This window comes from Orcinus orca, chromosome 16, assembly GCF_937001465.1.
Source record: "Orcinus orca chromosome 16, mOrcOrc1.1, whole genome shotgun sequence".
Taxonomy (NCBI): Eukaryota; Metazoa; Chordata; class Mammalia; order Artiodactyla; family Delphinidae; genus Orcinus; species Orcinus orca.
This window is the reverse complement of record NC_064574.1, coordinates 38738490-38750397: the sequence shown is the minus strand read 5'-3', so window position 1 is coordinate 38750397 and position 11908 is coordinate 38738490. Positions and strand designations below refer to the sequence as shown.

Below are 11908 nucleotides of genomic sequence, written 5' to 3'. Positions count from 1 at the left end.
AATGTCATCTTCTCAAACTTTTAATGCCAGCTCCTGGCTCCACCCATGCATCCAGGTAGCCTTGAGCCTTGTGTCCACTCCATCCTTTTCTGTGCATTATTTGTATGACCCATTACCTATTATTAAACCTATGTGCCTGGCTTACTGCCCTGGGCTTTTTCAAGTGTGCATCCTGGAGTCTGGCAGAGGACCTGGGATATGGCTGTACATGACTAATGCTGGAGAAATGAATGCAGGAATCAATGAGTTCTCTTATTGCCTGATTTTGTGTCTGAACAGTTCTAGACAAGTGCTACTTAAAGTGTGCATCTCAGAACAGCAGCAAAAGCAGCACCTGGAGAAATGCAAATTCTTGTTCCTCCTCCCACCCCCCACCCTTCACCAACCAGAATCTGAGAGTGGGACCTGCAAATCTGTGTATAAACAAGCCCTCCACATATATGGTATCACTTATATGTGGAATCTAAAAAATACAACAAACTAGTGAATAGGACAAAAAGAAGCCGACTCCCAGATATAGAGAACAAACCAGTGGGGAGAGGGGAGGGGGGAGGGGCCAAATAGGTGTAGGGGATTAAGAGGTACAAGCTATTAGGTATAAAATAAGCTACAAGGATATATTGTAGAATGGGGAATATAGCTAATATTTTACAATAACTGTAAATGGAGTATAACCTTTAAAAATTGTGAATCACTATTATGTACACCTGTAACTTATCTAGTACTATACAGCGATGGTACATTAATAAAAAAATAAAATAAAAAAATAAACAAGTCCTCCAGGTAATTCTGATGCACCCTAGTTTGAGAATTACTGCTGTAGAATGTTCCTTGGGTTTATTTTTTGAGAATCCAGTAGAATGCTTCCAACTCAGCTGAGCTTCCACTGCAACCAACCAAAAATAGTGATTAGAGAAAAGGAGGGTAACAGGAGATGCCCCGGTCCTGGACGAGAGAGCTCTAGTACCTGTCCACCAGCAGGAATTACATAGGCATATTTGATACACAGACAGCGAAGGTCTGAAGGTAAACTGAGAATCAATTTTATGTTCTGGAATTCAAATTGAGGGAGAGCATTTTTGTGGTTTTGCTTTTATGTTTAAATGGCACTACTGGAATGTTGCCCTTCCACAAAACATGTTAGAATAAAAGAGAAAAGGGTGGAGATCTGTTTAAAGAACTCCAGAGAGTAAGCTGAAGTATCTGCAGGATTTTCCCTCCAATGGTAGGTTCTGGCCACAGAGAAAAGTAGGAAAATCCAGAACTAGTTTCTTTTTTTCTCAATATTTGGCTTTTCCCAGCCAATAATTGACTTCTGGATGCTGAGCCTGACTGTGTGGTCCTGGTATTCTTGTAAGAGTAGTTTTTCATGAGTCAGTGTGATTATCACTGGGGCACATTAAAACAAGGAGGATCAGGAGGCAACCTGGCTCTGGGGAGAAAAGGGAACCCCCTAACCACCTTCCTAAAACCCTGCTGGTGACAAAACATCTCCTATCTTCTCACAAGGGATCAGATCTAGCCAGCAGAATAACCACGTGGGTCTCACTTACCTTTTTCTTACAGATGTTAGTGGTATGCATGTCTGTGTGTGCATGCACTCACATGTCAGTATTTTTGTTTGACTTTTGCTATAGACAGTAGCGACAGAAGCATGTGATTTTTCAGCAAAGACCTACTGTATAGCACAGGGAACTATACTGAATATCTGGTAATAATCTGTAATGGAAAATAATATAAATAGAATATATATATATATGTGTGTGTGTGTGTGTGTGTGTGTGTATATATATGTATAACTGAATCACTTTGCTATATACCTGAAACTAACACAACATTGTTAATCAACTATATTTCAATAAAAATTTAAAGCAAAAGAAGCATGTACTTTTTTACCTATAAGTCCATAACCAAGTCATCACAAATGGTGAAAATAAAATCTCTGAGTTTCCTCAGTTACTGACTTATCCTTTTAACTTCTTTCTTCCAAGTAGTATTTATATAACACTCTCTGAAAAGCAGTGCTTATAATTGTACCCAAGTGAATCACTGTAGTTTTCAGCAATTCCAGGAGGCAATGGAGACGTATCAAGCCTTTGATAAAAGACGGGCTCCACTGAAGTAATTATACTCACTTGGCCCAAGTGAGGCTGGTGTGGAAAGAACACTAGCATTCCTCAAACCAAGGCATGCTGTTTTCCATTCTTTGGGATTTAAACATATTTTTTTAGTCAAATTATTAAAATTTAAGAAATATCTGTTGAGTTCTTTTAAGTGGGGATCTTAAGCATTTATTTTCTTTAGAAATTTGTATATGAATATTTGGATAGAAAATTAAGAGAAAGCTTTATGTGATTCTACAAAAATAATGATTTCTCAATCACCTAAAATAATTCCATAAAATTACCACTTGCATTTAAAATTGCACTAATTATCTTCATGACATTTGTTAATTATGCTGGTCATTGCCTTCAGTATGGCCTACAGGTTAAATGAGAACAACAGCATTTAGATATTCCTTTTCTAACATCTGGGTGACTAATGAATCAGCTTCAGATTCAAGATGACTTTTTGAGGAGATAACTGCCTTTTGCTTTCTTGGTAAAAAGTCAAGTATATTAGAGAAACATGAGCAGATTGCCTTAAATGCTCTGGATATTACCAGAAATAGATGAAGAAAAACTACTCCTTTGGAAATTTTGTACAGTAATCAGGCTTAGAGGTTTTAGATTTCCATCATCCAAGAATCCAAGTTAATTGGTTCAGCATGCCATTATACTAATGAGAGCTGGTCCCTGTTATGCACCTCAGCTAGCCGTGGTACCTAGAAGACCAAGATGCAGAAGTAATTCTATCCAGCAGGAAATTCAATGACAAAGGAAATTTCCCCAACTTTTTTTCCTCTTTCCTGTGTGCTCTAGAAGTGATGGATTTTTTCTTCTTTTAGTTACTGCTCAGCCAGGGGTGGTTTTTAATCACTTTGGAAGCTGTGACTCTCAAGCCACAAAAGAAATAACTCTTAACACGATTAATGTCTCAAGTCAGAATTCTCTTGAAACATGAAATGGCTGTTTTCCAATTTTAAAAATAAATTCAAGGCTTATTCTCAAGTCTCAAGATGGCTTTCCATTAATATGAGCCTCTGACACCTTCGGTTTCTGTCATCATGGTATTATTTTTATTAACTTCCACACCCCCGCTCCCCCTGAACAATTCCCAGACCCTCTCCTTCTTCCTCTTTTTGCTTCTGTTACCATTTGGCTGCTGTCCCTCACCTTCTCCATCCTCCTGCACTGATCTACAGTGGAGAAAATGCCCCAGAGTGAAACTTTAGCCTCTGCCCCCTGCCGCTCCTCCCTTTGGCCTCACTTCCAGATTGGACAGCACCAAGGAGAATCCATGCCCAGATACCCCCACTGGCTAGGAGAGCTCCTGGCCAGGGAACACAGTGAATCCATCAAGTACTGTGGGGTGCAGGCTGCTGTGAGTACTGGTCCAAAATACGTAAGAATGACTTGCTGAGAAGGCTCCAAAATAACTTCTGACTCCCCAGGGGAAGTTCTTAGAAAGATTGGAACATAAGTCAGGTATCCTACACGATTTTTCTTCTTTCCTGTAGAGAAAAAAATGATGTGCGCAAGACTCTAGTTTAGAAACATGTTAGCACTTTAAAGGAGGACCTGCGTGGGACAACGTGTGGATGTAAAGGAGCAGTCTGGAGGAAGAGATCCAGGCTCTCTGGGAAGAGGTAGAGGGAGATGATATTGGCAAGGAGGGTCTTCAGATCAGCCCGTATAGAGCTTCTCATTTGTCTAGCCCCACATATAACAAAATCTCCCAAGAAGATGAAAACTATGTCGTATTCAGTTGTGTGTTAAAGATAGAAGCCTAATCCCTAAACTCACCTTGCGCTTTACAGAGTGTTGGCTGGCTTCCCATTGCTCAGCCATAGAGGGGCGACTCTTGCCCTTCATCTCTCCAGTGTGCTTCTGTGGCCTACCCATCCCCCGTGGCGGCATTTCTCCAAGTTGTCATTGCAACAAATGGCATTAGGGTGATATTTTTGCACTTAAAACACTTGATTTTCTTACAGTACATTGAGTCATATACTCATAATATTTTAGATTTGCCAAGACTCCCCTTTTGGATTTCTTTTTACAATAGGAACGATGAAGAAGTTTATATACGTGTGTGTGAGTGTGTATATATATATATATATATATATATATATATATTTTTTTTTTTTTTTCAGTTTGCAAACAAGCTGAATATATGTGGTACGCTTGCTCCATTATAATCCAGGTGAGATTTTTGAGCTTTGTAGGCTCCCTTGCTTGGTCAGTCTGGCTGAAACCGTGCACCTCAGACTGCGACTTGAACCCCCATGCCGGGAGTGGAACCCGGCCAAAACTCAGACTGGGGCTCAAACCCACAAGGCTGGGACTCGAACTGGGCCAGTACCCACAGTCTTCCAACTGAGATCACATACCTGGTTTCAGGTTTGTGAGCTTCAGGAATAATGAAGCTCAGGTTTTTTTGATGTCTCGTCGCAAAAAGAATTCAGTGAGAGACAAAGTGATAGATAAGAAGATTTATTTAAAGGGAAACACACTCCACAGACAGACTGTGGGCCATCTCAGAAGGTGAGAAAAGTACCAAGGTATAGGGTTGTCAGTGTTTATAAGGGTGGGTAATTTCTTTTTTTTTTTTTGCGATACGCGGGCCTCTCACTGTTGTGGCCTCTCCCGTTGCGGAGCACAGGCTCTGGACACGCAGGCTCAGCGGCCATGGCTCACGGGCCCAGCCGCTCCACGGCATGTGGGATCTTCCCGGACTGGGGCACGAACCTGTGTCCCCTGCATCGGCAGGCGGAGTCTCAACCACTGCGCCACGAGGGAAGCCCAGGGGTGGGTAATTTCATAGGCCAATGAGTGGGAGGAGTATTCCAGCTATTTTGGGAAGGGGTGGGGATTTCCAGGAATTGGGCCACTGCCCACTTTTTGATCCTTATTGTCTGCCTTGGAACTGTCCTGCCTGCTGTGGGTGTGTCATTTAGCTTGCTGATGTGTTACAGTGAGCGTATACTGAGGCTCCTCAAGGTCTAGTGGAAGTCGACTTGTCCACTATCTTGGACTCATTTGGTTCTAATCAGTTTATGTCATGTCCTCGAGCTATGTCATTCTTTCAAAGGTTGTGCCCTGCCCCCTTCCCTCCTGTTTCATGTCTAGTCCTGGACACGTGCCCATTAGCAGGGTGCACTGGGCTGGTATTGGCAAATAATTTTATGGCCAGAAACTCCACATTTCTCCAGCTCTTGCAGTTCCAGTCATCTTCTTGAATTAATCAATTGGATTGCTATCCAGGAATTACGGTTCTCCTCCCTTAATGTTGCAAAGTTGGAACCCTCCTTGCTGGTCCCAGGCTCCATAAAGAAAGAGGTACAAAAATAAACACAGTTGAAACAGGAGGGAAGGGGGCAGGGCACAACCTTTGAAAGAATGACATAGCCCAAGGACATGACATAAACTGATTAGAACCGAATGGATCAAAGATGGGTCCAAGTTGACAAATCAACTTCCACTAGACCGTGAGCATTAGTATATGCTCACTATAACACATCAGCAAGCCCAATTCCTGGAAATCCCCGCCCTTCTTGAAACAGCTGGAATACTCCTCCCACTCATTAGCCTATGAAATTACCCACCCTGTAAAAACTGACAATCCCTTACCCTGGTGCCTTTTCTCACCTTCTGAGATGGCCCACAGTCTGTCTGTGGAATGTGTTTCTCCCTAGGCTGCTCTCACCTTCTGAGATGTGTTTCTCTAAATAAATCCACTTCTTACCTATCACTTTGTCACTGAATTCTTTCTGCAATGAGACATCAAGAACCTGAGTTTCGGGCTTCCCTGGTGGCGCAGTGGTTGAGAGTCCGCCTGCAGATGCAGGGGACATGGGTTCGTGCCCTGGTCCGGGAAGATACCACATGCCACAGAGTGGCTGGGCCCGTGAGTCATGGCTGCTGAGCCTGCGCGTCCAGAGCCTGTGCTCCACAATGGGAGAGGCCACAACAGTGAGAGGCCCATGTACCTCCAAAAAAAAATAAAAATAAATTAAAAAAAAAAAAAGAACCTGCGTTTCATTAAGTCCTAAAACCGGGTGTGTGATCTCAGTTGGAAGACTGTGGGTTTTGGCCGGGTTTGAGTCCCGGCACGGGGGTTCAAGTCCCAGTCTGAGGTGCATGGTTTCAAAATGACTCCTTGAGACCTTCAAGTTGTTTATCTTTTTCTTTTTTTCTTCCCTAATGAATTGTTCAAGTCTGAGTTTCTTGGTAGTTAAAACAAAAGCTGAAGACCAGTGGGATCTTTTAATTGTTGGGTCACTATTATTTAAAATATTTGTAGAATATGGCTGAAAAATGGTAATATATTTTTATATACTAAATTTATAATTGGTCAACATAAAATACTCTGATAATGTGTACTCTTTGAACTCCTGAGGAATTTGAGGAAAATCTTTAAGATTACCTTGAGTTTTCTGTGTAATAAATCAGATAACACATGAGAAATTATCTTTACTATGCTTATATCTAACAGATCTCAGAAATGTTGTCAAGTAAATTTGATCTGGGACCTGCGGTTTCTTTGCAGGGCTCCTGAGATACTGTGATTCATAATAAGAAATACATATTTGATCTTTGTCCCCTTTCCTGGCACAGAGCTACTAAAACCTATAGAATTTCCTTTGCTAAGCGCAATAAAAGGTGTCTTTTGTTTTGTTAATGAGGTGACTTTTGGAAAACACCTAAGGATGGGAGCTGGTTGCCAGGAACACCAACCACGTGATTAGAGGGTGGGAATTTACAGTCCCACTCTACCCTGCAGACCTTCTAGGGGGCAGTGAAGGGCTAGAGGTTGAGTTCAATTGCCAATGGCCAATGATTTAATCAGTCACGCCTGTGTAATGATGCCTGCATAACAATGCAAAAGGACTGGCTTCAGAGACCTTCAGGGTTGTGAACGGAGGGAGATTCAGGGAGAGTGGTGCTCTCAGAGAGTGGGTACTCTGGGCTCGTTCCATCTTAACTTAGCCTAGGCTTCTCTTCCATCTGGCTGTTCCTGAGTTCCTTTCCTAATAACGTAGTAAGTAAAATGTTTCTCTGAGGTCTGTGAGCGAATTAATTGAACCCGAGGAGGGAGGTCACTGGAACATCGGATCTGTAGCCAGTCCCTCAGAAGCACAGGTAACAACCTGGACTTGCGATTGGCAAGTTGGGGGAGGGGACAGTCTTGTGGGACTGAGCCCTTCGCCTGTGGGATCTGACACTGTCTCCAGGTGGATGGTGTCAGAACTGAATTGTTGGACACCTAGCTGGTATTGGAGAACTGCTTGGTGTGGGGAGAAGAGGTACATGCTGGAATTAGGAGCAGAATTGTAGCTCCTTTGGGCACTGGTGTGCCTCAGGAGGAAGTTACTTTCTACTACTTTACCTGACTATGTCCGTCTGCAGTCCGCTCTTCACTGGCAGTTTCTGTGCCCTCTACCTGATTGCTTGCAGTACAGCTAAGTACAGTCTTAGCTCTCCACCAAACTCCACTTCTCTCACTGCTGTGTTCAGGCTGGTGCCCATCTTCCATCTTCCAGCTCCTCTTCCTTGGTCATTTATTGTGGGTGGTGGGCTGGGAGCAGGCCGAGTGGCACCTCTGTTCTCTTCACACCCTTTGGGGCTTTCCATGCTCTTCACTCAGAGCTCCACGCTCTTGGCACAGACCCTTTTCCTAAGATGTGCCCTCAGCTGGGGAGCCCCTTCCTCTTGCCCCACATTCCACTGTCCTGTCTCACTTCTCTTAACACCTCTTGCCTCCTCTCAGAAATCACATTCCTCAGGATGCCTTTTACGACCCCTTGAGACAGACTTTTCTGTGAGCTACCAACACACCTGTGTGAGCCGTCTAATAACGCTTAACTATTTTAGTTCTTGGTCAACCTGTCTCTCCACGCTGTTAGACTGTTGAAACCTGGGACCACTGGTTTCCCAGAATAAGCCCTATGCCTTAATCAGTAAACATTGAATGACTTAAATAAAGGAAAGAAGGGGTGAATAACGTGTTAGAAAGAAGAATGGAGGGTGATTCTAAACCTGAGCATGATGCCTCTTAAACTCTGGAAATAACCTGCGCTGTAGCTCAGTGACAGGGAGTTATCCACACTAGGCCTTTCCATTCAGTCAAAGAGAAATCCGAGGAGAATTTTGGGAATGCGTGGAGCACGTGGACAAGGGGGCTGTCAGAGGGGTTGCGACTAGGATGCAGCCATAGGTGAGAGCTGCCTGTAGCACTGACACGGGTGATGTGATTTCTTTTCTTTTCTCCTCCCCCCAGCCCTGCAGTCCCTTCCCCTTCTGAGAAAGCACAGACAAGTCTGTTGTCTCCTTAGACGTATGTCCCTGCCTACTGGTGCTGGGCCCTTCTCTTCCACCTATCAGACCTCTCCCAAGAGCTTCTCATTTGGTGAAACAGAAGCTGGAACTCTGCAGGCGAAGCAAACTGGAAAATGCAGTTTTCAAGCTTCAAACTCCCATGATTCAGGGGAGAGAATTAAAGAGAGCTAGCCAGGGGGAATTCCCTGGCAGTCCAGTAGTTAGGAGCTCTCACACAGCTGAGGGCCGGGGTTTGATCCCTGGTCGGGGAACTAAAATCTCACAGGCCACGCAGTGCGGCCAAAACGAACAAATAGAGAGAACTAGCCAGGTCCTTAGATGACAGACAGTCCCACAAGGGGGGCCCCTGGGCATTTGCAGCAGCATCCAGGCCCAGTCAGTGCTCTGTTTCCCACCAGAGTCTTAAAGATGTAGACCTTCTTCATTCTGCAAGAGGCCCTTGAGGAGTGAGAAATCTTATCTTCGCCCCTTTCCCTGTCTAACACTGACACACAGTCACAGGTTCTCTAATCTGAGGAAGGCCTCACAGAATTTCAAAGAGGAGCGTTTGAATTCTTCTTCCTGCCTAGGTGTCCATATCTCACCACAGCCAGACCAGGGGGACGTATGGGCTGGGCCACTTCTCATTTGATCCTCCTGAATCACTCCACAATCTTTCCCATAGCCTGAGAAAAGTTTTTACTCACTTATGTTTTTTGCCAGGTGACAAGAAACTGCACCTCATCGTATCCTGCATCTTTCTTCTCCTAATGCTAAACAGTAAAATGCAGCTTTGGGAGTTCACATTCTCCTAGCCTGTGCATGTCTTCCTAACCTTCTGTTCAATGATGACATGTTGGTGGATTGAAATCAGGAACAATGGGGAGTATTTTCACCACAAAAATCATTAGGGGCTACATACAGGTCTTTTTTTTTTTTTTTTAAGAGCTAGTTATAGCTGAACATTTACCAGCACACCAAATTCTATTCTATTCTATTTTGAGACACAAACCTGAGCCGTAGAGGCAGGGCCATCTTTGCTCTTGCTGGGGGTCTCACTTCTTACAGAGACAACAGCTGCTTCCATTGTCATGGCCAGGACAGCAGATGTTACTGGGACTGAACATTATGTAAAATTTTATTTTACAGCATCCACTTTCCATTTGTTACCTCTCTGAAATCTTACATGTAGTCTTCTCTCTCTCTCTCTCTTTGTTTTTTTTTATGAGTGAAGAAACAGGTAAAAGAGAGGGAAGCAAACTGCTAAAGTTCATGTGATCAATTACTGCCATTGCCTTGTGGCTGATCTGCCATCCAAGCCTGTGATCCTCCCACCTCTTCAGCTTCCCTAAACATGGGCCAATGAAGATGTTCCATTTCTGCAGGGCTGGGATTCCTGGGGTCTTTAGCAACTCTTTTCTGCATTTAGCACAATCCTATTTTCCCCTTCTGAAAGTCTAGCTCTGAGAGTCACTGAGTTATGGTACAAAGCAAAAGAAAACACTGGAACTGTATTTTGAGTCTGAAATAAACCCATTGGAAAAGACTTGATTTAAAGGTTGTCCACATTTGGAGTTGTTGGACTTCGAGGATGGAGAGTTTTAAGGAATCCAGGAGGGAGCAACACAGGCATCATATATGCATCATATTTGCTAAAGAAAATGGAAAAGAAAAAAAACCATTGGTATTTTGAGTGATGACAAAGTAAAATTTGAGAATGCTTATTATAACGAAGTACATCCTGGTAACATAGGGCCACCAGATTTAACAAATAAAAATGCTGGACACCAAGTTAAATCTGAACTTTAAATATGCATTGAATATATTTTTTTATATAAGTATGTCCCAAATATTGAGTGAATCTGGAAAAGATAGAGTAACTATCCAGAGTAATAGGATATTTGCTTTCTGCTTTCTTCAATCAACTGGTTGATATTTTTGGATGGATAAACTTTTCCATCATCTATGATATCTAGGTTTCCTAAAGATTATTTAGTTTATGTTTTAGTTGAAATATAAAGCCGGTGTTCATACAACTGTCTAAAGAACCAATTGCTCTTTGTCATATTTCTGTGACATTTGTACTTTTGTCTTCATTACAAACATGGGGTTAAGAGAAAAACAAGGTCATTTTACAGTTAAAAAGGTAAAAATATCATCCAGGAATCAGGAAGGGAAGAATGGAGAGAGCAGGGGTAAGAATAAAGAAGTAAAGAAGACTTACAAAATTGAAACTACACATTCTTAAGGCTGTTGACAATAACTGCTTCAAAGGAGAATGCCTTAGCTCAGCCTGAGATGACAAAGTACCATAGGTTGTATGGCTTATAACAAAAGGAATTTGTTTCTCACAGTTCTGGAAGCTGGAAGCCTGAGATCAGGGTGCCAGTACAGTTGGATTCCAGTGAGGGCCACCTTCTGGGTTGCAGACTGTGGCCTTCTCACTGCTGTGTCCTCACATGGCACAGAGAGAGTGGGCTAGCTCTGGGGTCTCTTTTTTATAAGGGCACTAACCCCATTCATGGGACTCCACCCTCCACCTAATTACCTCCCAAAGGCCCCACCTCCAAATACTATGGCATTGGGGGTTAGGAGTCCCACATATGTATTTTGGGGGTGACAGACATACAGATGATAACAAAGAACCAATGTTCTGTAAGCCCAAAATGAGTCAATACAGATAAAAATGAAGTCTAATAAAATATCAGTCCAGAGCGTATAACATTAAGATACAAAATTTGTTCTATTTAGTTACTCAAATATGATAACAGTTTGCCAAACAGACTGTACAAATATCTTAGACCCAGGGCAGCAATTGAGAAAAAAGTGACAATTCCTGTAAGTGTCACAGAACCACACATACTGATGCTTGAGTGTGGGAGATGAGGAATGGTCACAAATTCTGATTTCCACATGGTAAAAGCACATTCCACTGCAAACAGGATGAACACAGGCCAGGCCAGGCTGATCTTTCATGGTAGTCAGGTGGCCCTACACCTGCAAGACAGGCCTGAAGCAGCAGTCACATGCCAGGTCATTGTGAGCCTGGGTTGACTTTTATCAAACTGAAGACAACTGTATACATAGAATCTCCTGGAAGCTTGCCTGTGGTCTTCTTGATCTGGCATGGTAAACTCAGTTTTGGAGGGGTTTTTCCGTTTCAATATTAGTGTTGTATTCTTTTCAGCAAATGATATATTCTTTTTAGCATATTGATTTCCTATAGAGCTGTGCTCTGGCAGAGAGTAGTAAATTCTGTTTCCAGATGATTGTTTCACTAATACTACAACTACATTTATGGGTTTTATGTGATTCCTACCTCTGCTCTCTGCTTTTCTCTGCCCTAGTAAAGATCACCAAGCCTGAGATGTCAGGAACTAATGACAGGCATCTCTGTTTTCTTAATCTCCTCTTGGGTTACCCTGACAACATCTCTGGTGGAACAAACCCATACAACAACAGGACAAACTACTTGAAGAAAAACAAAGCTA

At 42.8% G+C, this 11908-nt stretch overlaps 1 long non-coding RNA gene across 1 annotated transcript in view; it reads left to right on the top strand.

The window, feature by feature from the left end:
* Positions 1 to 11908, top strand: part of LOC125961422 (uncharacterized) — a 106044-nt gene that overhangs the window by 18511 nt on the left and 75625 nt on the right. The window lies entirely within an intron of this gene.